The 24689-nt window shown below is 36.4% G+C and overlaps 1 protein-coding gene across 2 annotated transcripts in view; it reads right to left on the reverse strand.

Annotated features, from left to right (window-relative positions):
• Positions 1-13443, reverse strand: part of CEP83 (centrosomal protein 83) — a 113570-nt gene extending 100127 nt beyond the window's left edge. For both annotated transcript variants that reach the window (XM_074325265.2, XM_019710315.3), the window contains exon 1: positions 13009-13443. The gene's annotated coding sequence lies outside the window, so the exon portion shown is untranslated. The remainder of the gene's footprint in view (positions 1-13008) is intronic.
• Positions 13444-24689: the final 11246 nt, after the last annotated feature.

Genomic DNA, 24689 nt, shown 5'->3' on the forward strand with positions numbered 1-24689 from the left:
CAGAAAGGATAGACACTAAACTACCAGGGGTGCCAAAACAATGTACACACATGACTTGTATTCACCTTTTGTTATCAGTATATATTGAGTATTACAATTTTAATAGTTTTTTTCCTTTCTTAAAATGCGTATATATTTTTTGGCACCCCCTGTATTAATAACATTATCTCTAGATGATAGGTGTGATTTTGTGTATATCCTGCAATTATTATACAAAAGATTTTGTTTTTTATAATCAAAGGGAAAATGTCATCGGAAGAAAAAATAGAGGAACGTCAAAGTCCACCTGAAGACTAAAGGAGGGGGAAAAAGCCTCCCCTCTTCACATCAGGTAACATATAAACATAAAAGAGAATGAGAGTTGAAGTTCAAGCCTCCAGAAAATAACCCAGAAGTCCTAAAAGTCCATTCCTTTCCATTCATGTTTATGCAATAAATATTTTAAAATATTTTCAAAAATATTTGGCTCTTGTCAGCCTCAAATCCATACTCAACATTACTAAATCTATGATACCACTTAAAATTCTCTTATCAATAACTCCCTTTTATCTACAATAGTTTACAAACAATTCTAGTAATTGAACTTCTTTTTCAAATCTTATAGAACGCCAATATTTAGAACAGACTATGTCATTTTATTCATGTATATTAATAATAAAAATTTAAATTCATAAGATATTATTTTAAAGATACATATCAGATCTTTCATTCCATGCCAGTTAGTATGTTTGTTGGCAGTCTCTAGTTTTAAAAACTAGCTTATATCACTTTTGCATATATGTATATTTATAGTGGCTTTTAGAAATTGAAGATAAAAGCAACATTCAAGTCAAACCTTTGCAGACTCCTGAAGTACTTCCCACTTAAGGTTTTGAAGAACTGGCCGGTAAAGGTTAATCCAAGCTTAATATAGTACACAAAACGCTTCACAATCTGGACCCTCTTCAACCTTCTCATGTCTCAGAACTCCCTGATATGTACTTATATCCTAATAACACTAAGCTACTTGTAGTTCACTGAACACACCATACTTTTTACTTCAGGCTGACCCCTCTACCTAATGCAATCTTCTAATCTCAACCGTCACTCGTTTTTATGATCAACTCAGTTATTACTTCATTCTGAAGGTCTTCCCTGGATGCTTCCCTTATTCTTTTCCTCCAGTCCATTCTGAGTTGAGTGTCTTTGTGAGCTCTTCTACAATGCCATAAGTTTATCCATATCAATGTATTTACTTCACCATGTTATAATCAGCTATTTGTATGCCAATCTCCTTCACCAAGCTAAGGCTTCCTTCAGATCAGAGATTATGTTTTCGTCACTTTATACCCCAAAACTGTACACAATAGCTGGAATGTGTCAGGTGGTCAGCAAACACTTGTTGAGTTAATGGTAAATACTTTCTTCCACCGACCAAAATGACAGGGAAAGCAAGAAATCACAGAGCTTGGGATTTCCTAACCCCAAACATTTTATAATCTGAACCTTGAGGAAAATCAGAAGAGCACATTTGGAGGGACTAGTAAATGTCTAATTTTGTGCAAAGAATTAAGAGTAATATAAAATAAGCAGGGGACAATTTTTATCCTCCTGAGAGAAAAGTTCTACATATAAACCAAAAACCAGACCTCCCAATTCCAACGTGAGGGACTAAGCAAGCCAACAAATCCTCTCCACAAAACAACCAAAAACAACCATTTCAGCGCTCTGGAATTCAATCGAAGACATTCAACAAGGTGAAAGATATTTATTCATGAAAACAACTGAACTCTGGGTAAGAAGAACACAAGTCTACAATCATTCTTACCTTTGGCTGTTCCCATCTCCCCCCACCTCTGTCAGTGCAGAATTTTAACAAGGGAGGGGCACAGTGTGGAAACAACAGTTTCACCACCACTACTTGAGGGTGATGTGTTGATTTGGTGCATTGTCAGTTAAAGTAGAGATCTCTGATTTAGCCTGAGGTTGCAGGACTCTCTGTGGCAACAAACAATCAGCAGACTAGCTGGGGATTTCACAAGAATTCTGGGAGGTGAGACAGCAGTAGGGGGCTTGATAAATTATTCACTAGCCCAGATTAAACAATGACTGTGAACCTGTGCACCAGAGACTGCAGCAGGACCAGGTCACTAACACATCCTTAGACAACAGGGCTACAAGCACATGCACAGAAGAGACACAAGAGAAGCTGGTGGAAAGTAAAAGCCAGGGGAGACTTGAAAATATGATCAACTGTGTTTGAACGCACTGCCTAGACTTCACTGATCCATCAGCAGTACTAGCCATGGTAGTTCAATCTATTTGAACACAATCTCCGACCAATCCTTGGTTGAACACAAAGCTATTCAGACACAGGAAGCCAGGTTTAAAAACAAAGAAATAAAAACAGCAGAGAAAACAGGAACCACACAATGCAGGGGAAACAGATTTCAAATATATAGACCAAGCAACTGCTACACAAACAACAACAAAAACGACAATATCAACCTTAAAGAGAAAAATCAAAGTATAGAGTTGTTTCAAAATACTACCTAAAACGTCCAGTATTCAACAAAAAAACAAAAACAAAAGAAGTGTGACCCATTCAAAACAGCAAACACCAACTGTCTCCAAGTGTCCTCAGATATTGGATTTGACAGACAAAAACTTCAAAGAAATGAGTCATCCCATCTTACTGGTGGTTTAACTTTCTAGTTTTAGTTACTCACGGTCAACTACTGTTCAAAAATATTACATAGGAAATTCCAGAAATAAACAATAAGTTTAAGTTGCGCACCATTCTGAGTAGTGTAAAATTTCACACTATCCTGCCCCATCCCACCTGGGATGTTAATCATCCCTTTGTCCAGGATATCCACACTGTACGTACAATACAATCAAGTATTTTGAGACCACGTTCACTAACTTTTATTATAATATATTGTTGTAATTTTTCTGTTTTATTACTAGTCATTGTGAATCTCTTAGTGTGTCTAATTTATAAATTAAACTTTATCACAAGTACATATGTATAGGAAAAAACACAGTACATGTAGGGTTCACTATTATCCAAAGTTCCAGGCATCCACTGGAGGTCTTGGAACATATCCCCTGTGGATAACAGAGGGCTACTGTATAATAAACATATTCAAAAAACTAAAGGAAACCATATTTAAAGAATTCAATGAAAGTATACTGATAATAAAGATCAAAGGATTGAAAACCTCAATGGAAATAAAAACTGTTTTTAAAAATAGAAAATCTGAAGTTGGAAAGTATAACTACTGAAATAAAAACCTCACTAGAGGCACTTAACAACAGACTTGAGATAACAGCAGACAGAAGCAATGCACCTGAAGATAGATCAATGGGAAATGTCCAGTCTGAAGATCAGAAGGGGGAAAAAAGATTGAAGAGAAATGATAAAACTTCAGAGATCTGTGGAACTATATACACGTAATGAGATTTCCAGAAGAAGAGAAAAGAGAGGTGGGGCAGAGAAAAATTGAAAAAATAATTGCTGAAAAGTCCCAAATTTAATGAAAAACATTATCTATCCAAGAAGCCAAGCAAAGCCAACATAAAGAAATCAACATCAATATATACCACAGTCAAACTGCTGATAAACAAAGAAAAAAAAAAATCTTTAAAAAAAAAACAAAAGAAAACTGACTCATCACATACACGAGAATGATATAATAGCTGGCATTGCATAGAAACAATGAGGTCAGGAAAGAAACCATGGAATTTAAACAAACAAACAAAAAAGCTCTCAAAAAGAATTCTATATTCAGCAAAATTATCCTTCAAAAATGATAGTGAAATAAATACATTTACAGACAAAGACAGTAATTTGTTGCTTCAAGAAATGCCTTATTAGAAATACTAAAGGAAGGGAACTTCTAGTTAGAAAAGTCACACTAGAAAGTAGCAAATTCACAGGAAAAAATAAAGCATGACATAAATTGTAATTAAATAAGTAAATACAAAAGACTCTAAAAATATAATTGTTCTCACTTCTTTTCTTCACTTCCTTTAAAGAAACAAGACTGTATAAAAGCAATAATTAAAGTACTGTGTTGTTGGGTTTATAATATGCATAGCTATAAAATATATATGGCAAAACACAAAAAAAGATGAAAACGATATATTAAAGTTTCTAGATTTTACCAGAATTAATTTACTATTATTCTGAAGGAGACTGTAATAAGTTAAAATAAATGCACATAACAATCCCTAGAGCAACATAACATCATATGAAAATAACATGTATAGTAAAAGAAATCAACAGAAGAATTAAAATGGTACACTAAAAAATATTTAAAGCAGAAAGCCAGTAAAGGAGGAACAGAGAAAACAAATCATAAGACAAATGGAAAACAAATAAAATAGGAGATGTAAATCCAGCAACACCAACAATTATATTAAATGTCAATGGACTAAATACCCTCATTCAAAAGGCACACAATTTAAGACTGAATTTAAAAACAACCACAAAAAAAACAAGACCCAACTGTATGCTGTCTACAAAAGATGCATCTTAGATTTGAGTACATAAAAATGTTAAAAACTAAAGGAGTACAAAAACAATACACCACAAAAACAGTAACCATAAGAAAACTAGAGTAGCTATAGTACCAAGAAGACAAAATAGACTTTAAGACAAGAAATATTACTAACTACATAGAAGGATATTTCATAATGACAAAGGGTCACTACATCAGGAAGATACAAGACTTTTAAGTGTATATGAATCTAACAACCGAACTTCAAAATACATCAAGCAAAAAATGGAGATAAGAGAAATAGACAATTCAAAAAAAAAAAATAGTTGTAGAGTGCAATGACTGATAGAACAAGGTAGAAATTCTACAAGGAAATGGAGGACTTGACCAAAACTATCAACGAACTTGATGTAACTGACAGAACACTCCACCCCAAACTGCAGAATATACATTCTTTTCAAACACACATGGAACATTCTCTAAGATACACCCTATGCTAGGCCACAAAACAAATCTCAGTAAGTTAAAAAAAACACTGAAATCATTAAAAGTATGTTATCTGATCAAAATAGAATTAGGAATCTACATCAAAAAGAAATCTGGAAACACTCCAAATATTGGTAAACTCAACACATCTCTAAATAAACCATGGAGCAAAGAAGTCACAAGGAACTGTTTAAAATTATACTTTGAATTGAATAAAAACAAAAACAGCACATCAAAATTTATGGAATGCAGTTAATGCTGTGCTTAGAGAGAAATTTATAGCTTTAAACATTCGTTGGGAAAACAGGTCTCAAATCAATAATCTTAGCTTCCACCATAGGAAAATAGGGGAGGGGAAATAGCACACTAAGATCAAAACAAGCAGAAGAGAAAAAAAAATAATAATATTAGGGTGGAAATCAGTGAAATAGAAAATAGAAAAATAGGAAAAAAATCAATGAAATAAAAAGATATTTCTTTAAAAAGGTCAACAAAGTTGACAAATTCTTAGCTAGATTTACCAATATAAGAGAAAAGAAATAAATTACCAAAATAATAAAAGGAACATCATTATTAGCTAACAGTAACTTTTAAAACTACTTAAAATTTGAACTTTATGTCAACAAATTAGACAACTTACATGAAATGGACTAATTCCTAGAAACATACAAGTTATCAAAACTCAAGAGAAAAATAGAAAACCTGAATAGTACTATAACAAGTGAGAAAAGTGAATTAGTTATTACAAATCTTCCCCCAAAGAAATACCCAGACCTACAAAGCTTCATTGATGAATGCTATCAAATAGTTACAGAAGTAACAGCAATTCTCTGGGAACTATTTCAGAAAAGTTGAGGGGGAAACACCATGCAACTCTTTCTATGATGCCAGTATTACTCTTATACCAAAGCTAGACAAAGGCTTCATGGGAAAAGAAACCAAGAGATTACAGTTACGCATCACAAAACATTTCAGTCAATGACGTACGCATATACGACTGTGGTTCCGTAATATTATAATGGAGCTGAAAATTTCCTATCACCTAGTGATGTTGTAGCCGTCATAATATCATAGCACGATGCATTACTCATGTCTTGGTGGTGATGCTGTTGTAAAACAAACCTACTGTGCTGCCAGTCATGTAAAAATACAGCACATATAATTATGTACAACACATAATGCTTGATAATAATAAATCACTGTTACCAGTTTACATATTTACGCTTCACTTTTTATCGTTATTTTCAAGTGTACTCCTACTTATTAAAATAAAAAGTTTGCTGTCAAACAGTATGCCATGTAACAGCGGCAGCAGCCTCATACATCTTGTGTTTACTGCATCCCTAGATTGCATCATTTTCTCTTGTGCTTGATTTGATCTCGTGCTGTTTTATAAATTTAGTGCAGCCTAAGTGAACAGTGTTTATAAAGTCTACAGTAGTGTAATGTCCTAGGCCTTTTACTCACTCACTCACTGACACGCCCAGAGCAACTTCTCATCCTGCAAGCTTCCTTCATGGTAAGTGCCCTATACAGGTGTGCCATTTTTTATTGTATTAATGCTGGATAATGTTTTTACTGTGCCATATGTTTTTACTGTACCCTTTGTATTAGATATGTTTACATACACAAATACTTAACATTGTGTGACAATTGCCTACATTAACATGCTACACAGGTTTGCAGCCCAGGAGAAACAGGCTATCCCATCTAGCCTAGGTATGTAGTAGGCTACACCATCTAGGTTTGTGTAAGCACACTCTATGATGTTCACAAAATGACAAAATCACTTAACAACGCATTTCTCAGAATGTATGTCAGTTGTTAAGCAGCACGACTGTAACATTAATATTTCTCATAACAGACACAAAATTCCTTAACAAACTCTTGGGCAACCAAATTCAGCAACATATAAAAAAAGATCGTACAGCATGAAATTTACCCCAGGAATACTAGGTTGCCTAACCTCTGAAAATCAATTAATATACCATATTAACAGGATAAAAGATAAAAACCATATGATCATCTCATTGGCTGCAGAGTGAAAATAGCTGACAAAATCCAACACTCATTCATGATTAAAAACTCTCAACAAACTAGAGACAGAGGGAACTTCCTCAAACCTAGAAAAGGGCCTCTACAGAAAGCATACAGCTAACACCACACTTAATAGGGAAAATCTTTTCCCCTAAGACCAGTAGTAACGCAACGCTCTCTCACCACTTCTTTTCAACATCTTACTGGAGGGTCTAGTCCACATGATAAGGCAAAATGAATGACAGGATATAGTAACATTCAGATTCGAAAGAGGTCGAATTATTTTATTCACAGACATGATCATTTATGCAGAAATAATATACCAAACTTAATTGCATTTCCATATGCTAGCAACGAACAATCTAAAAATCAAATTATAAAAACTCCATTCCCTAGCATCAAAAATTATCAAATTCTTAAGAATAAAGTTAATTAAAAAGAAATGTAAAATTTATACATTGAAAACTAAAAAACACTGCCGAGAAATTAAAGATCTAAATAATGGAGAGACATTGCATGTTCATGGGTTGGAAGACTCAATTTTAAGTTAGCAGTTGTTCCCACATTGATCAATGGATTCAATGCAAATCCCAGCAACGTTTTGTTTTGTAGAAACTAACAAACTGATCCTAACTTTCATACGCAAATAGAAAGGATCTAGAATCATTTTTGAAAAAGTCAGTGAATTTACACTACCCCTTTTGAAACTTACTATCCACACAGTAATTAAGACAGTATGGTATTGGAGTAAAGATGGGAATATATATGGATGGAACAGAACTGAGACTCTAGAAATAAATCCTTACATTACACTCAACAGATTTTTTTACAAAGGTGCCAGTACAATTCAGGGGAAAAAAGCCTTTTTTAACAAATGGCGCTATGACAACTTAGCATCCACGTGACATAAAACATAAAAGACTTCAACCTTACCTTACACCATACACAAAATTCAATATGGACCCTAGATCTAAATGAAGAAGCTAAAAGAAAATGCAAGAGAAAATCTTTGTGACTTTGGATCAGGCAAAAAGTCCTTAAACAGGACATAAGACAAAAAAGAAAAAAATGATAAATAAGACTTCATTAAAAACTTCTGCACTTCAAAGACACCAGTAAGAATAAGAAAACAAGCCACAGACTAGGAGAAAATCTTTGTAAAGAATCTCTCTGATAAAAGACTTTTATCCAGAACATATCAAAAACTTCTACAACTCAGTAAGACTTAAAAACCCAGCTAAAAAATGGGCAAAAGACTTGAGTAGACATTCCACTAAAGACTTGTAAGTGGCTAATAAGCACATGAAAGCTCAACATCATTTGTGTTTAGGGAAATGCACATTAAGATCACAATGAGATACTACTGCACACCCAGGAGAGTGGCTATAATCAAAAAAGACAGATGCTATCCAAGTATTGACGAGGATATGGAGAAATTGGAACCCTTCTACTTTTCAGGTAAGAATGTAAGTACAATCACTTTCGAAAACATTTTACAGTTTCTTAAAAGGTTAGTACTCACAACACTTTTAATACCAAAAGTGTGCGTTTTTTTCCCTACCACCAACCCATTCTCCAACCTCAGTACATCAACTGAGTGTCCTAAAATTTAATTTTGACAGTACCCAGAATTAGTACAGACCCTGCAAGTTAAGGGCTTAGCCACTCAAGACTGCCACCACTTTGGACATGTGTCACAAGTCCTAGCACTTGTTATAGTGCAGGCCACAAAATAGGCACTCAAATATTGACTAAACCAATGAACAAGAAAAGCAAAATGTGCTTTAAATTAGAAGCATAAATTTCTAAAAGAAACCTTCCAGAATTTATTTTTTCAAAGAAGAAAAGAGGCCAAGAAGGGTTAAATGACTAACTCAGTCAAATCTTGGTCTTCTGAACCAGGATTCTCTTCCTGAAAAATCATGACTCCTGCTTAGATCAATGCTCATTGATCTAAGCTTTTCAGGAACCTCCAAAAGTAATATAAAAATGTTCTTTAAAGAATCTTTTCAACTTCATCCACCCTCGCTCTCGCTGGCTATATAAACTACTTGTGGAGAACTCTGACGTTAATTATTACTCAATACGTAGTTTTTCTGCCCAGAATAGACTGATCTTTAATTGAACCAGTCTTTTCACATGTCCTTCACACACACTATAATTTCAACATATACTTATCATGCATCTCTATGTGAAAATCAATGTGCAAGTTATAATTTGTCACACTCCAAAACATGTACTTAATTATATTAAGTACATTTAACAATACCTCAAATGTCTGCCTTAAACCAAAATGTGATTCAGTTGAGAAAGACATTTTAAATGTGAACACTAGAGATAGGCACTGAGACTTTATCAGGAAAATCCCTCCAGTCCAGTGCTAATGTTTTCAATGGTTGCTATATCGTTGTACTGCAATTGTGTTACTGGGCAACAACTCAGAAGCTCACTAAGAAACTAGTCAATCAAACCTAGATTTATAAAAGTACTGAGACTCCACTTTTTTATACCGGGGGTTTAACAGAAGTAACTTTGTTATAAACGTCAGATACAATATTTGCAAGACTTTAAAAATTACCTAAAATTTATTTAAAGATAAACTTCAAGGGTGATAGGTGTTTTCCAAAAGGGAATGGTTAGATTTAGGTTCCTCCCCACTCTATGAATTTTAATCCAAAAGCAATTCGAAGTTACAATATACAGAAAGCAAATAACTGAGTACTTCCTGACTTAATTTCTTTCTTCCTGCATTATATCGCAATTAAATTAAAAAAGGAGTGCTAGCCTACACAGACTGTGATCTCTCCACGATCCAAAGAGGCAGTCCTGACAGAAAAAAATATAAAACTGAAGAGAATTACTAATTTATGAGGGTCAAATTAAAGTATTGACATAATTTCATACATTAAGTGTTTACCAGGTAAAAAGTAAAATGGGAGCCAGGGAGAGAGAAATTGAAAGACAGAAGGAGCAGGAGAGGAACGGGAAAGAGGGTGGAAGTATTTTTAAAACTAAGATTCTACTGAGGAACCAGGAAATTGACCAAATTCCCCAAGCCCATTTGGGAATACTGCCAGTTTTCCTGAGGGAGTCCTTACTACTAATATTGTCATGGGAAATTCTCAAATACTCACACTTTCTAAGAACCGAACCTTTTCCTTCTGGTTGCAGTGAATTTCCTCTTTAATCCCCCTTCTTATGGTTTACAGTTGCCCTTCCTCCCTCAGTTACTCTCTCAAATATTTTCTTTTACTTCCACTACACTATGGGAGGGGCAAAAAAAAAAAAAAAAGTAGAAATGTACATTCCTCATCAATAAGAAACATTTATTCAGCAACTTTCGTTTGGGAAAAAACTAAGTATACAGCTCATTGAGATCTGGTGTCCTGCCTTTCAGGAGCTTACAATCTAGTTAGGAAGATAAGACATACATAGAAATGCTAAAACAATACACAATACAAAGTATAAGCATCAAGTGAGTATGACTGATAAATACATATAGGACTTTGGAGGTAAGAAGTTCAGAACGTGTCACCCAAAATATGCCACTTCGGTATATTATTTCGTGTCAAAAGCACTTCAGAAACAGCAGGTTCAAGAGGGACACTCTGACCCTCCTTTCCTTCCTGAAAGCAGGAGATAAAACTCCCACGTGAAAGGTGCCATCCCCGTAAGAAGGAAGACATCGTAACACCACAGATGGGGAATCAAAGCCCAGAAATCTGTACAGACCTTGATAAACTAACACTTACCTTCCTAGTCACTTCTCTACAATTTACTCTTAGCCCAACCCCTTTGTCTTGTCAATTTTTCGCAAACGTATTGTTCGTTTGAAAGGTATAATAAAAGCTTTCTGCTCTGGTCACTTCTTCAGGTCTTCATTCTCCTGTGAAAGTCCCCATGTACATGTAAAAAAAAAATTTTTAACTTGAATGCTTTTCTCTTACTAAAGTCTTACGTCAATTTAATTCTTAGGCCCAGCCAGAGACGCTAAGAAGATAGTGAATTTTTCCTCTCCTACAGAATTCATGGTGGAGCTGAACTTTATAGAAAGGGTATAATTTAGATTTTAGGAAAGAAGAAATCAAGCCAGGTAGGTAGAATGACATGAGGACTGGTAGGGAAGGGAGAAAGCACATGGAAGAGTTAGAAGATAGTGAAGAAACCAGCATGGTCAGAGTATAGCTTTTCTATAAAGAACCTAAACTTGAAAAGGCAGAGTACAAGGAGATTTTGAGGAGTTCAGATTAAGAAATGTAACTTCAGTCAGTAGGAAAGAGTACTTGCGGAAATTTTTTTTTACAGATACATACACACATTCCCTAAAAGTACACACAGATTAGACAATTTGAGAAAATTACCTACTGAACTTAATACGTTATGTATGACAAAGTTAAAATAAAACTCATTTACTTTAGGCAGAGACAGTACCTAGAAAACACACACAAAGAGAATTCTGACAATACACTAATCTTTCTGTTACAATTTCATTCTTCTAAGTTTCTTGAATTAGAACTTCCCGTGACAAAATGCTGACATCTGATTACTAGGTATTTTATCACACATGAGTCATTCTTGATTTTTCTTCTTCTCTGCTTGTCTTGCCCAACTTGAATATTTCATTACTTCAGCATCAGCATATGGAAAGAAAATGCGGTAGGGGACTAAAATGAAGTCTAGGGATTTTTGCAATGCCGTACGGGCAAGATGTAAAGAATATTAAATTTCAAGTTCCAATTCCCAATACTAATAGCTTGGTTTAAAAGAAGTCATTCAGTCTCACAGTTTCTCAAATGTTCTCACCCACTTTCTTACATACTTGAAAGATTACTGCATTCAAAATATGCTCTCAAAACTACTTGCCATACAAATTATATCATTAAGGGTCCAATGAGTGGAGACAGAGTGAGTTTACTGGCTAAACAAAGGCTTAAACGCCACCTGTGGACAGTGCTTCACTCTCCCAATCAGTGTGACCCTAAACTGGTATTACTCCATTATTTGAGAAAATTCCTGAATATAGCCTGCACACTTCATCTGGTTATAAAAGAAAATACTGAAAGGAAGGGGGAATACCAACAATACTCTGTTCTAAATAACCAAAAGGTAACTCATATCCATTTGCAACTCTCTGGAGAGTCCTGTATGACACTGAAATTTAAAGTAATCTAATAATTCTAAACAAAATGAGTTTGAAATCAAACCTCAATACAAAAGGTGAGTATTAACTGTAACCACCTAATGGCTAAACCCATGAATTCAGAGAATTCTGAATCCAGATAATTACAGCATGGATACATTTAATTATATTCTAGTTGAATATCAGACTTGTTTACTTACATGTTGCTTGGTAACAGAAGCAATGCTTTAACAACCTATTCAGTTCGAGATCTACTCAAGCATTTTGTGCTCATAGTCTGAAGACATTACGAACTATATCCTATGTATGAAATTAAGAACAGGTTTCTTGTTATGCTGGTTTTTGAGATTTTATTGAAATAGCTTCACCATTACCATTAGTGTGACCAGAGGCTTTTAAAATACTTGGCAGTGGACATTTATAAGAGCTAAGTGCCCATTTATTATGGCTAAAAGCTGAACACTAAGGACTTATCAGTGTCCACTTAAGCCCAGCATTCACTAACTTATTCTAGACGTTCTCTCAGTAATGACAGCCAACCTCACTGTTAACATTGTCCTCAGGATCAAGGAAAATGGTAGCACAGCTTTTTCATCACAAATTAAACTGGAGGTACCACACGTTTAGCCAGTTACTAAACTGGCCACACAAGCAACCACGCTGGAGCGCATCAAAACGCTCCAGAGAGTTTCACGTGCACTTCTCTTGCTACAAAACAGGTCTCACAGCCTACTTTTTAAACACCCGCTCCAATTACTTTGCAGAAAAAATGATTCAACGGCAAGTGGTGAGCAACAACAAAAAGAGTATTCCAAAATTCGGACAAGATAGCGAGCATCCCCATAAAAAGAGGGTACGTACCACTCACAGACGGCCTTGCAACGTGAGGACACAAAACTTAGCAGCGACCGCTGTCCGGGCCGCACCGGCCACCGGGGGACACCTCCACAGCTCCAACCACCGGCACTCACTCAACTCTCCTCGCCCAGGCACTGGGGCGAAGGGATCCAGTCCCACGCGCGGCGCCGAAGCGGCCCGACGGGGGCGGCTCGCAACGCAGGGTGAAGAGGCGGAGCAGGTGGAGGAGGGTCGAGCGCGGCCCTCGGGCTCTGGACCCCGCGGAAATCAGAGGGCGGCGGCAGCGGCGGAGACAATCCCCACCGCTCCTCCGTGGACCGGCCGTCACACGGGTGCGGGGCCAGCCCCGGCGCCGACCTCGGGCCGAGATAGGCCACCCTCAAGTCCCGGGGAGTGGCTTGGGTCCCCAGATCTAAGGGCGCCCAATGCAGGAAGTCCCGCCCCCATGACTACGTCACCGACGTCGCGGTTGGAGGCCGTTAGAGGGAGGAGCCAGCGAGACAACCCAGGCGGCAGCAACGGCCGGAGGACCAACGGCGGGATTTATAGATGATGTAATACAGAATTGTACACCTGAAATCTATGTAATTTTATTAACAATTGTCACCCCAATAAATTTAATAAAATAAAAATTAAAAAAAAAACCTAAGATTGTTCAAACCTATAATATAACTCAAGTCCTGAATATCACTTTCAGCATTTATATAAAACATATGGACATTTACATTACATTTAGACAACTCATTACCTAAACATTTCATGTATTTTTGTTTGGAATGAAGATTAAAAAAAAAAAAAATGAAACCATTAAAATAGCAAAAGGAAGGTAAGGATCTTCATAATATTGAGCTGAGAAAGGCTTTTTCTAAGTATGAAACAAACCAGAAACCATAAAAGAAAAAATTGGTAAAAATTAACATTAAATATTGTAATCTTCTACACACAAATAATGAACCAATGGAAAATAAATGTATATTGTCGAAAAAGAAGAAAAAACATACAAAATTTAACATAAGCATTAGCCTTTGCCCCAACAATCTCATTTCCTAGTTATTTGTCCCAAGGGAAATAGCAAAAAGAAAATAGATTCACAAGGATGTTTCTCAGTCCCTTTTTTATAATAGGTGCTTCTAAAAACCGCATGCCATCACTAAAACATTAGTTAAATTTTGGTGCATGCATAAATGGAATATACTTGAGCCATTTAAAATGATGATGTAAATCTTTTTACATGAAACTGTGTCTGTAGCATATAGGTGGGGTTTCCCCCCCCTCAAAAAAAAAAGGCAAAATACAGATCAGCATGAACAGTGTCATACCAACATGAGTATGTATGTGTATGTATGTGAAATAAATGTACAAAAAGATCTGGAAGGACGTTAACCAAAATACAAGTGACTTATCTTTTGGACTTTTCTATCTGGTTTGAATTTTTCATAATGAATATATTTTTACCAAAACAAATTGTGTTTTATTTTTAATTAAAGATATGCCGATGAAAAGGGGTCCAGTTGACTACAGACGCTCATAGGTAGAAACCCAGTGTGAGATAATTATATCGGGGAGCTATACCTCAGTTTTTAAAGTGTCTATAAATTCGATTAATTTACCTTGAGTTGAGCAGTCTAACTCATCACTTGAGCATCATGATTCTGATTCCCCACATCTAATTGGTATCCTTCCTGTGTGTTCTCTCTGTGCCTCTCATGGTATTTGTCACCCTGAACTGTAATTCCTTTTTTCTGTCACTAGACTGTTTGCTCCTACATATATATGTGTATATATATTTTTTCTGCCATACATGTTTCCCCTAATTATTTGTCATCTATTTTTATGTGCAAAAATTTTAGTTTTAATGTAGTCAAAATGCTAAGAGAATTATACAGATATTAAAAGGATAATTTCAATAGCTTTATGCCAATAAGTTCAACAACTTAAGTGAAATGGACAAATTCCTGAAAAAAATACTAAAAGAAAAACACAAGAAGGAAAAGAAGACCTATGTCTATTAAAGAAATTGAATTTGTAATCAAAAACTCCCCACCAAGAAACCTTCAGGTCCAAATGGCTTTACCAGTAAAATTTATCAGATAATTAAAGAAGATAAAAATGTCAACTCTACACTATTTCAGAAAATAGAGCAGAAAGGAACACTTCCAAACACATGAGGCCAATATAATTCTATACCCAAATAATCCTCATGAATGTAAATTTTAAAATTCTTAACAAACTAGTGACAAATTGAACCTTGCAACATAGAGGGTAAGATATTATTGCAAAGGAAAGTGAGGTTTAACATTGAAAACTCAGTGTAATTCACCACATTAACAGAATGAAGAACAAAGTAATAGTTTCAATAGATACAGAAAAATCATTTGACAAGATTCAAAACCAATTCATGTTAAAAACTCAGCAAGCTAGAAGTATAGGGGAAGTTTTTCAAAATAACAATCATCTTTTTTAAAAGTATTGTTGAAATATTAAATATTTTCTCCCTAAGTTAAGGAACAACATAAGACAAGAATGCTCTCACTATTTCTACTCGGGGTTATTTTGAAGGTACTAATCAATGCAATAAAAAGTATAAGGAATGGAAAGACTTGGTTTCCTGATTTCAAAACTTAACAAAACTACAGCAATCAAGTCCATGCCATACTACCAAAAACATAGATATATAGAGATCAGTGGAATAAAATTCAGAAGCCAGAAAAAAACCTCATATTTTTGGTCAATTGACTTTTGACAAAGGTGCCAAAACAATTCAATGAAAGAAAGAATAGTCTTTTCAATAAATGGTGCTAGGAAAATTGGATATCCACATGGGAAAGAATAAACTTGGGTCCTTACCTCACACCATATATAAATGTTAACATGAATTAATGATCCAAATGTAAGAGTTAAAACTATAAAACTCAGGAAAAAACAGCCATAAATCTTCATGATACTGGACTAGGAAATGCTTTCTTGGATGTGACAACAAAAGCACAAACAATCAATGGGGGGGGGGGAAGATAAATTGCACTTTATCAAAATTAAAAACTTGTGTTTAAAAGAAGACTAAAAGGGAAAAGAACCTACAGAGTGGAAGAAAATATTCAAAAATCATATGTGATAAAGGACTTTAATCAAGATATATAAAGGACTTAAATTCGACAATACAATGACAACCAAATTTTAAAATGGACAAAGGATTTTAATAGAGATTTCTCCAGTGAAGATATGTCTATACAAATGTCCAATAGCACATGAGAAGATGATCAACATCATTCATCATTAGGGAAATCTAGGTCAAAGCCATGATGAGATACCACTTTATATCCACTAGGATGGCTAAAATCAAAGAACTGGACAATAATAAGTGTTAGTAAGAAATTGGAAACCTTATACCACAGTGGTGGGAATGTAAAATAGTACTTTAGGAATGGATTGGCAATTCCTCAAGAAGTTAAACATAGTTACCATATGACAAAACAATTCCACTCCTAGGTTTATACCCAAGTGAACTGAAAACATGTTCACACAAAAATTTGTACACAAATATTCATAGCAACTATTAATAACCAAAGGTAGAAACAACACAAATACCTATCAATAAATGAATAAACAAAATGTAGTATATATATGCAGTGGAATATTATTCAACCATAAAAAGGAATGAAGTACTGATTCATGCTACCATCTGGATGAACTTTGAACGCGTTATATGCTAAGTGAAAGCCACATATTGCATGATTCAATTTATATGAAATGTCCAGGATAGGCAAATACACAGGGAAAGAAAGTAGATTAGTAGTTGTCAGGGGCTGAGAATGAAGACAACGAGGAGTGACTGCTAATGAGTACAGAATTCATATTTTGAGTTATGAAAATATTCTGAAATTAGTGATGTTGCACAGCATTCTGACTATACTAAAAACCACTGAATCATACACTTGAATGGGTTTTATGGTATATTAATTTAAAAATTGGAAAGAAGTAAAACTATTTACAGACAACATTGGAAACAGATAAAACTTCATAGACAACATGATTGCATACATAGAAAAGCCAACATAATACACAAAAGAGCTACTGAACTAATTAATTTAGCAAGCCATAGGATACAGGGTCAATATACAAAAGTCAATTATACTTCTATATACTAGCAACAATCAATTGGGAAATGACCCAGCAATTTCACTTTTAAATAGTTACCAAAGAGAAATGAAAATGTAAGTTCCCCAAAAGACTCATAGAATGTTTAGAACACCTTTATTTGTAAAATTAAAAGCTGGAAGCAACCCAAATGTACATCAACAAGAGAAGATAAACAAATTATATGTTTATTCAATGGAATACAACTCAGCAATAAAAAGGAATTGTCAATATGCCAAACAACATGGGTAAATCCCATAAATATTTTGATAAACAGAAGAAGTCAGGCACAACAGTACATGCTATATGGTTCCATTCATATGAAATCCAAGAAAGACAATACTAATTTAATCCAAAAGTGGTTGCAGAGGATAATGACAAGAGGGATGAATACAAGGGAGTGATTTAGCTTCTATGTTTTGCTTTTAATGGTAGTTACACATGTATATACAGTTGTCAAATTCATCCAAATGAATGTCTGAGAAGAAAAAGTTGGACTGATGCTCCCCGACTTTAAGACTTCCTATAATGTTACGGTAATCAAGACAGGGTAGTATTGGCAACATAACAAATAGATCAATGGAGCAGAATAGAGAGCCCAGAAATAGATACCCATAGACATAGTTAGCTGCTTTTTGACAAACGAGCAAAAGCAATACAATGGAGCAAAGATCGTCACTTCAACAAATGCTGCTAGAAGAACTGGACATCCATATGCAAAAATATGCATCTAGATACAGACTTTACACTCTTCATAAAAACTTACTTAAAATGGATCATAGACCTAAATGTAAAATGGAAAAACTATAAAACTCCTAGAAGATAACATTGGAGAAAACCTAGATAACTGGATATGATGATGCCTTTTTAGATACAACACCAAAGACATCATCCATGAAAAAGATAATTGATAAACTGGATTTCATTAAAATTAAAAACTGTACTCCGTGAAAGACAATGTCAAGAGAGTTAGAAGACAAGCCACAGACGGATAAAATATTTGCAAAAGACGTATCTGACAAATGACTATTATTCAAGATATACAAAAATACTCTTAACACTCAAGAAAATAACCCAATCAAAAAATAAGTTGAAGACCTTAACAGACACTTCACCAAAGAAGATATACAGAAGGCAAAAGAGCATGAAAAGATGCTGTGTATCAGAAGTCATCAGGGAAACACAAACTACAAAATGACAGTGAGATACTGCTATATACCTATTAGAATGGCCAAAATTTAGAATACTGACAACACCAAATGCTGACAAAGATGTGGAGCAACAGGAACTCTCATTCATTGCTGATGGAAATGCAAAGTGGCACAGCCTCTTTTGAAGACAGTTTGGCTATTTCTTACAAAATTGTATATACTCTTACCATATGATTCAGCAATTTCACTCTTTGGATTTACCCAAAGGAGTGAAAAACTTATGTCCACATAAAAACCTGCACACAGATGTTTCCAGCACCTTTATTCATAATTACCAAAACTTTGAAGCAACCAAGATATCTTTCAGCAGGTGAATTGATAAACTGTGGTACATCCAGATGATGGAATATTATTCCACACTAAGAAGAAATGAACTATCAAGTCATGAAAAGACATGGAGGAATCTTAAATGCATATTTAATAAGTGAAAGAAGCCAATATGAAAAGGCAAAATTATGAAGACAATAAAAAGATCAGTGGTTGCCAGGTTGGTGGTGGTGGTGGAGGGGAAGCTGAGAGATAAATAGGCAGAGCACAGAGGATTTTCAGGGCAGTGACAATATTCTGTATGATATTATAATGATACATTTGTCCCAACCCATAGAATTTATAAAACCAAGAGTGAACCCTAAGGTAAACTATGACCTTTGGGTGATTGTGATGTGTCAATGTCAGTTCATCCTTAGTAAAGAAAAAAAAAGTGACATTACGGTTAACGATGTTGATAATGGGGAAGGCTATGCATGTGTGAAGCAGGGTATATATGGGAAATCCCTGTACCTTCAGCTCAGTTTTGTAAACCCAAAACTGCTCTAAAAAATAAAGGTTTTTTTTTTAAAATCAACATTAAGATTATGTTAATTATGTCACAAAATATATTTTAAAAGCTAAAAAGAAAAGATCAGACCTTTCTATTAACTGAAATACCAATGTGTGCTAGCAAGGTCACTTTCTTCCTGATATCAAGATACCTGAGAAATCGGACACGTAATCAGAAAGTTGCCAGGTACACCCATACTCAGAGCGAAGGAAAGCGTATGGTCTTGAGAGATGAATTTAAATTGTACAAAAGCTTGATAAGCTATCAAACAACAAATGGTTTGTCTACTATGTCAGATAAATGAAAGAAATAATTGCTGTAAAACTGAAGGCTTTGATATTGTGCAGCTAACCAAGTTCACATTACAAGTAAGTGGAATAATGGGGTCCTTGGGAACCTAATAGGAAATTGTTTTACGAGTTTAAATTTTAAGTGAGAAAAGGGACATTTGGAGTATTTGAGCAAGAAAAAAAATGCTATAGGATAAGGGAGTTCTTTTGATAACAATCAGGCATTCCAATATTGCTTTTCACATTTAATACTTTGTTACCAGTGCCAGAAATAATGTAAGAGGAATAAGGTTGTGTTTCAGAATGTCAAGGAAAAACAGTTGTATATATCATGACTCAGTGGTAGACAAAACTATTTTTGTCTTAAAATTTCACATACCTTCTCCTTTTCTCATGTTTTCTCATCTCCTTTCTTGTTTCTCTTTCATCATTCTACTCTTCTTTTCTTTCATCTCTTTCTTTCAACATCATCATTTTTTCCTTTTTCTGTCTCTAGATGAGCTTTCTCAACCTTAGTTTCCTGATTGACCTCTTAAGGAGCCATTTTAGACACTTTTTTTCCTAGTTGCCCACCTACCCTCTATGATATCCTATGTACTGTTTATGTACTGTGGCTCTTTGGAGGGCCACAAACCATTGTAATATCTAAGGCTTTTTTGCCACTTGAGAATGCATGCTCCAGATAATATGCTCTTGGAGGGGAAGGATCATGTTTAGTTTACCATTGTAGGACCTGTGTTTAATATAATGTTTGCAACATAGTAGGCAACCAATAAACATATTAGGTGAATATTTATTGAATTAAAAGTGAAAAATAATCTCTGCTACAAACTTACTGGTAAACTAAACCAAAATTCTTGGATCTTTTTTAGACAATGAAACCTACTACTGAATGCTTCCACATTCCAAGAATATCTTCCTGACACTATATCCTTGTGACTTGATGGACATTTAGAAAGCACACTAATAACAGAAGCAATGCATTTGCAGCCAATGCCAATGGTAGGTTACTTATACAGGTAGCTAATTTCATCTGTCGTAACCGATTTCTTTTTCCTAACTTCAGTGTCAGAAGTTGATCACCTCCTAAATTTTTCTGTAAATTCTGAGGCATCCACCCTCTTTGGTACTTATAACCCACTCTTCAAGTTTATCAATTTCAGTTAGGTGCAAGAATTGGAGAATGAAAAGAAGGTGAAGGCACTTTAGAAGAGAGAGAAAAGAAATAGAGGAAGTCATTAAACTTTTCTGTTAATTTTTTTTATCTGCCAAGAGCTCTTCTAGCACTAAAATTTTGTTAATTTGATTATGCTCTGAGTGTTTCTCAGTAGAAGTGTTTTAGCAGTCTGTGGAGGTATCATTATTTAAGATAGGGGGGGACAGTGCCACCAGCATTTGTGGATGAGGCTGGGATACTCAACATCCTGAAATACCTAGGATTTGTCTTTAAGCAGACACCAAAACAGAATTAGAAGTGCAAAAGGTTTGCTGGGGGAATGGCTGTTAACACGTTGCGTATGGATCACGAGAATCTTCGTTTTTTCTGAGCCATGCGTTAAGGACAAATAACGAGAATTTCAAAAGATTGGGCAGAGAGCAGTGAGAGGCCAAGACAGGGAGGTGAGACGAGTGGCGATAGGGAACCAGCTGTGAAAGTGCCTACGCAGTGGGCCCCCAAGGAAGACAACCCGGCCAGGCTCTCGGGAGATTTGGCCACGCATCATCTGGAGCCCATAGTGGGAGGAGGAAAGAAAAAATATCACACACGGGTGTGTAAAGTGTGCGCATCAAAAAAAGTGAGAAGTGAAACTCGGTACATATGCAATTTTTGCTGTGTCCCACTGCACAAAGGAAGCTGCTTCCTGCAGTATCACACCAGGAGGGATTACTAACATCATAGGTGAGTAAATCCTAAAAAATTCCATAGAAATATAATAAATGACATAGAAGCATTTACGCTTTAAAGAGAAGAGTGTATTTTAAAGTAGTTTCTTTTAAAAACCTGCCGGAACAGAGGGGTATGAGGGATTTAAACCCCGCCCATACGCCACGTGTTAAGAATAAAGGAGAGAGGCGGCAGCAGGCCAGGACTGGCTTCAGGCTGCAGCAGCTCGATACTCATGAAAGGAGAGAGAGAAGGAAGGAAGGTTAGGTAGGAAGAGTCTGAGGCTGCTATACGTCTCTAAGAAGGTCTTGGCCAGGCCAACAGGGAGCCTCAGAGGAAAGACTGACCATTTGAGGGGTCCCAATTTGGGCAGGCAGGGCCTGACTCCAGTGCCCTTCTGTTCTTTGCCATTAGTAGGGAGCAGTTCTGGGAGGGCGAGGCTGTAGCATAAATCCTGTGGTGGATTCTCAAGGTCGGCAGTAGAAGACTGTCAGCTAACAGCTAACTACGGTCCTCAGGGCAGGTCTGTCTCTGTCTCTAAGAAAACAAAAATGACACTATTCAGAAACTTTTGCCTGTAAAGCAAGAGAACAAGATAACATAAACAAGAGAATCTTCTGAGACATGCCAAGGTGACTATTTTGATGCTTTTTTTTTTTTTTTTTAACAAGGTTAAAATTGGATACAGAATAAGTTTTGGGAAACAAGTCTTGAGAGTTTAAATCCAGCATGGAAAATAGGATGAATTAACTTCCCAAGCTGCATGAGTATTCACATTTCTGAGTTGCAGCAGTTTTGTTTTCTCTTCTGACCTCAAAAGTCGTTTCAGAATTTGGGGGAAACTTTACGACATTTTTTGTTTTGCTTGTGGTCCTCCAGAGGGATAGCATCGGAACTTAACAGAGGTGGCGCCATCTGGTCTACAGTGTCAATCTTATCACAGATCCACCCCGTTGGTTTCCTGTTCAGACACTCTGAGGGTCCCACTTCACTGTCAACTTCATTCACGTTGACAGGTTTACCATCACAGCTACCCATTTTTTAGTTGACAGTCTGTAACCCTTTGCCTAAGTTATAGACAGAGGCACATTTTTTAATTTGAAAATCTTTATATCACCATTAATAAGTGCTTTACTAGTTTATCTTTTGCGCCAGTAGTTGCTTCTGAATAGGCCAGCTTGGGAAGAATTCTCTTGGCATAATTTTTAAATTGTACCTTGACATTTGGAGATGAACTAATGTCATTTTTAATTACTTCAGGAGGCATTTTGTTAAAGGATTCCTTTTCGCTTTCTTCATCTTCGGCATCTGCTTCATCTTCATAAGTATCATTTCCTCATGTTTCCGTAGTCCTGATATTTTGGCATCTATTATTTATCCTCTTCATGATACCTTGAATCCTGTTTTTCTTTCTAGTCTTTCCAGCAGGTGCTCTCTTTTTTTTTTTTTTTTTTTAATTTTTTTTTTTTATTTAATTAGTTTCAGGTCCAGCAGGTGCTCTCTTGAAGGAAGACCTACACAGAGCATCCCATGGCCACCATAAACCCGCTGCACAACACCAATCCACTCCTTTACCCCATTCTGGGAGCAAATCCTCTACGATTCCTCTGGACCAATCTTCTTCAGCAAAAGCTTAAAGAAGGAAGTTATTGGGACAAACCACACCCTTGCCACTCAGTTGGTCTTAGGGCTGCATCTGCTACTTATCTTCCTCCTCCTCCACTCCCCATTTCAAATTCTACTCTTCTTTACCTATCACCTCCGTAGGTCTCAGTGGCTTACCTGGGTGAGACCCAAATTCTTGATGAGAATATCTATTTATTGATAATTATACACTTCTCCGGCTGGGATTGCTGCTCATGTCCTGCCACTGTTCCAATTAAGTATCGAGACTTTCGAGTGGATCCTCTAGTGTCCACATAGATTTTTCCCTGCCCATTGCATGAAAGCAGCCCTTCCTCTTCCTGTTAACCTAGGTCAGATACTCCTGCCAAGATGGAGACTCCTCTTCTTGCCTCCTGCTGCCTGGACACACAGTAGCCATAGCTTGTAGTTCAATAGGACCCTTGTAGTGTTTCCTGGAAAAAATGCACCCCGTTTGGGGACCAGGACTTCTAAACCTGCAAAGCCCAGAATTGTAGGAACAGGAAGCATGATGTCTCCCAATGACTCACTGAGATGTTGAGACCATTTCTTCCTCATCTTATATTCTTCCTATCAGGGTCAGTGCCATTCGGAGGTCTCTGCTTTAGTGTATACACTTCATCTTGAAGGATGGCACGCCATGCTTACAGAGTATTGCCTCTACACAGGCACTTCAGCGGCATTTTCAGTACACTGTCCACCTCTTCTCAGGCTGGCAATTTCTGAAGAGTTTAGTGGGTGCTACAACCAGCAGATGCCTTGGTCATGAGCTCACATCCACACCTTTATGGGGAAGTGGTTCCCCCATTTGGATGCTATGTTGAGTTGGATCTCCTGCCAGTGGATCAGACCAGGCCTCCTCTTCTGTGAGCTCTTAGATAGTCATATAGGCTGAGCTCTGCAGGCAGAAAAGGCAAACCCAGACCCAGAATAGGTATTTATCCCTGTGAAGATGAACCACTGGTCACTCGAGAATGAAAAGGGCTCAATGTTGTTGACTTCCCACCAGGTAGCTGGTTTATCTCCTCAGATAGTAGTGCCATATCAGGGACTCAGAGTGGTAGGTTAGACTTTCAGATACAGAAGTAGCTAGCTATGTTGCCTTTGGTAAGTGGAAATTCATGCTTTGGGACTCATATGTGGCCTCTATCTCTGCAAACATGTCCATTCCATTCACGTGCACACTGTGCCAGTTCTGGAGTGGACCCTGAGGAAGCTTGGCAAACATCAAGTGGGAGAATCTTTTTGTCTACTTGATTCTGTTTCTTTTCCATGGTTAATGCTTTTCTGTTTGGAATGAACATATGATATAAAAATCTTCACCTTTTGTGCCCACTCTAATATATGACCCTCCTTATGGCCATCCAGCCTGAGGGAAAGGTACTGGAACAAGTATAGTGGGTGATATGGGGGTCTGGACTAATACCTCATAGAGTTTACTCATGCCCTCTCGTCTTACTGGGGTTTGATTTTGAATGCATCATTTCTGTATTATGAGGAACTGCTGCTGGGCCCATCAACTTTATGACTGGGCGTGTCTGACAGAACTCAGCTCATCGTGGGCACTTCCGGACACGTGGTAACTTGCTGCCCCATGGTCAAGCTTTCTGCCCCTACTAGGGCCCGATACCACATCAAGGCTGTTTCTTGGAAGAAGTAAAATCTGCTGCAAATGCCATGGCCTTGCTCCCAAACCCCAG

This window comes from Rhinolophus sinicus, chromosome 1, assembly GCF_057876585.1.
Source record: "Rhinolophus sinicus isolate RSI-liver-muscle chromosome 1, RSI-T2T, whole genome shotgun sequence".
Taxonomy (NCBI): domain Eukaryota; kingdom Metazoa; phylum Chordata; class Mammalia; order Chiroptera; family Rhinolophidae; genus Rhinolophus; species Rhinolophus sinicus.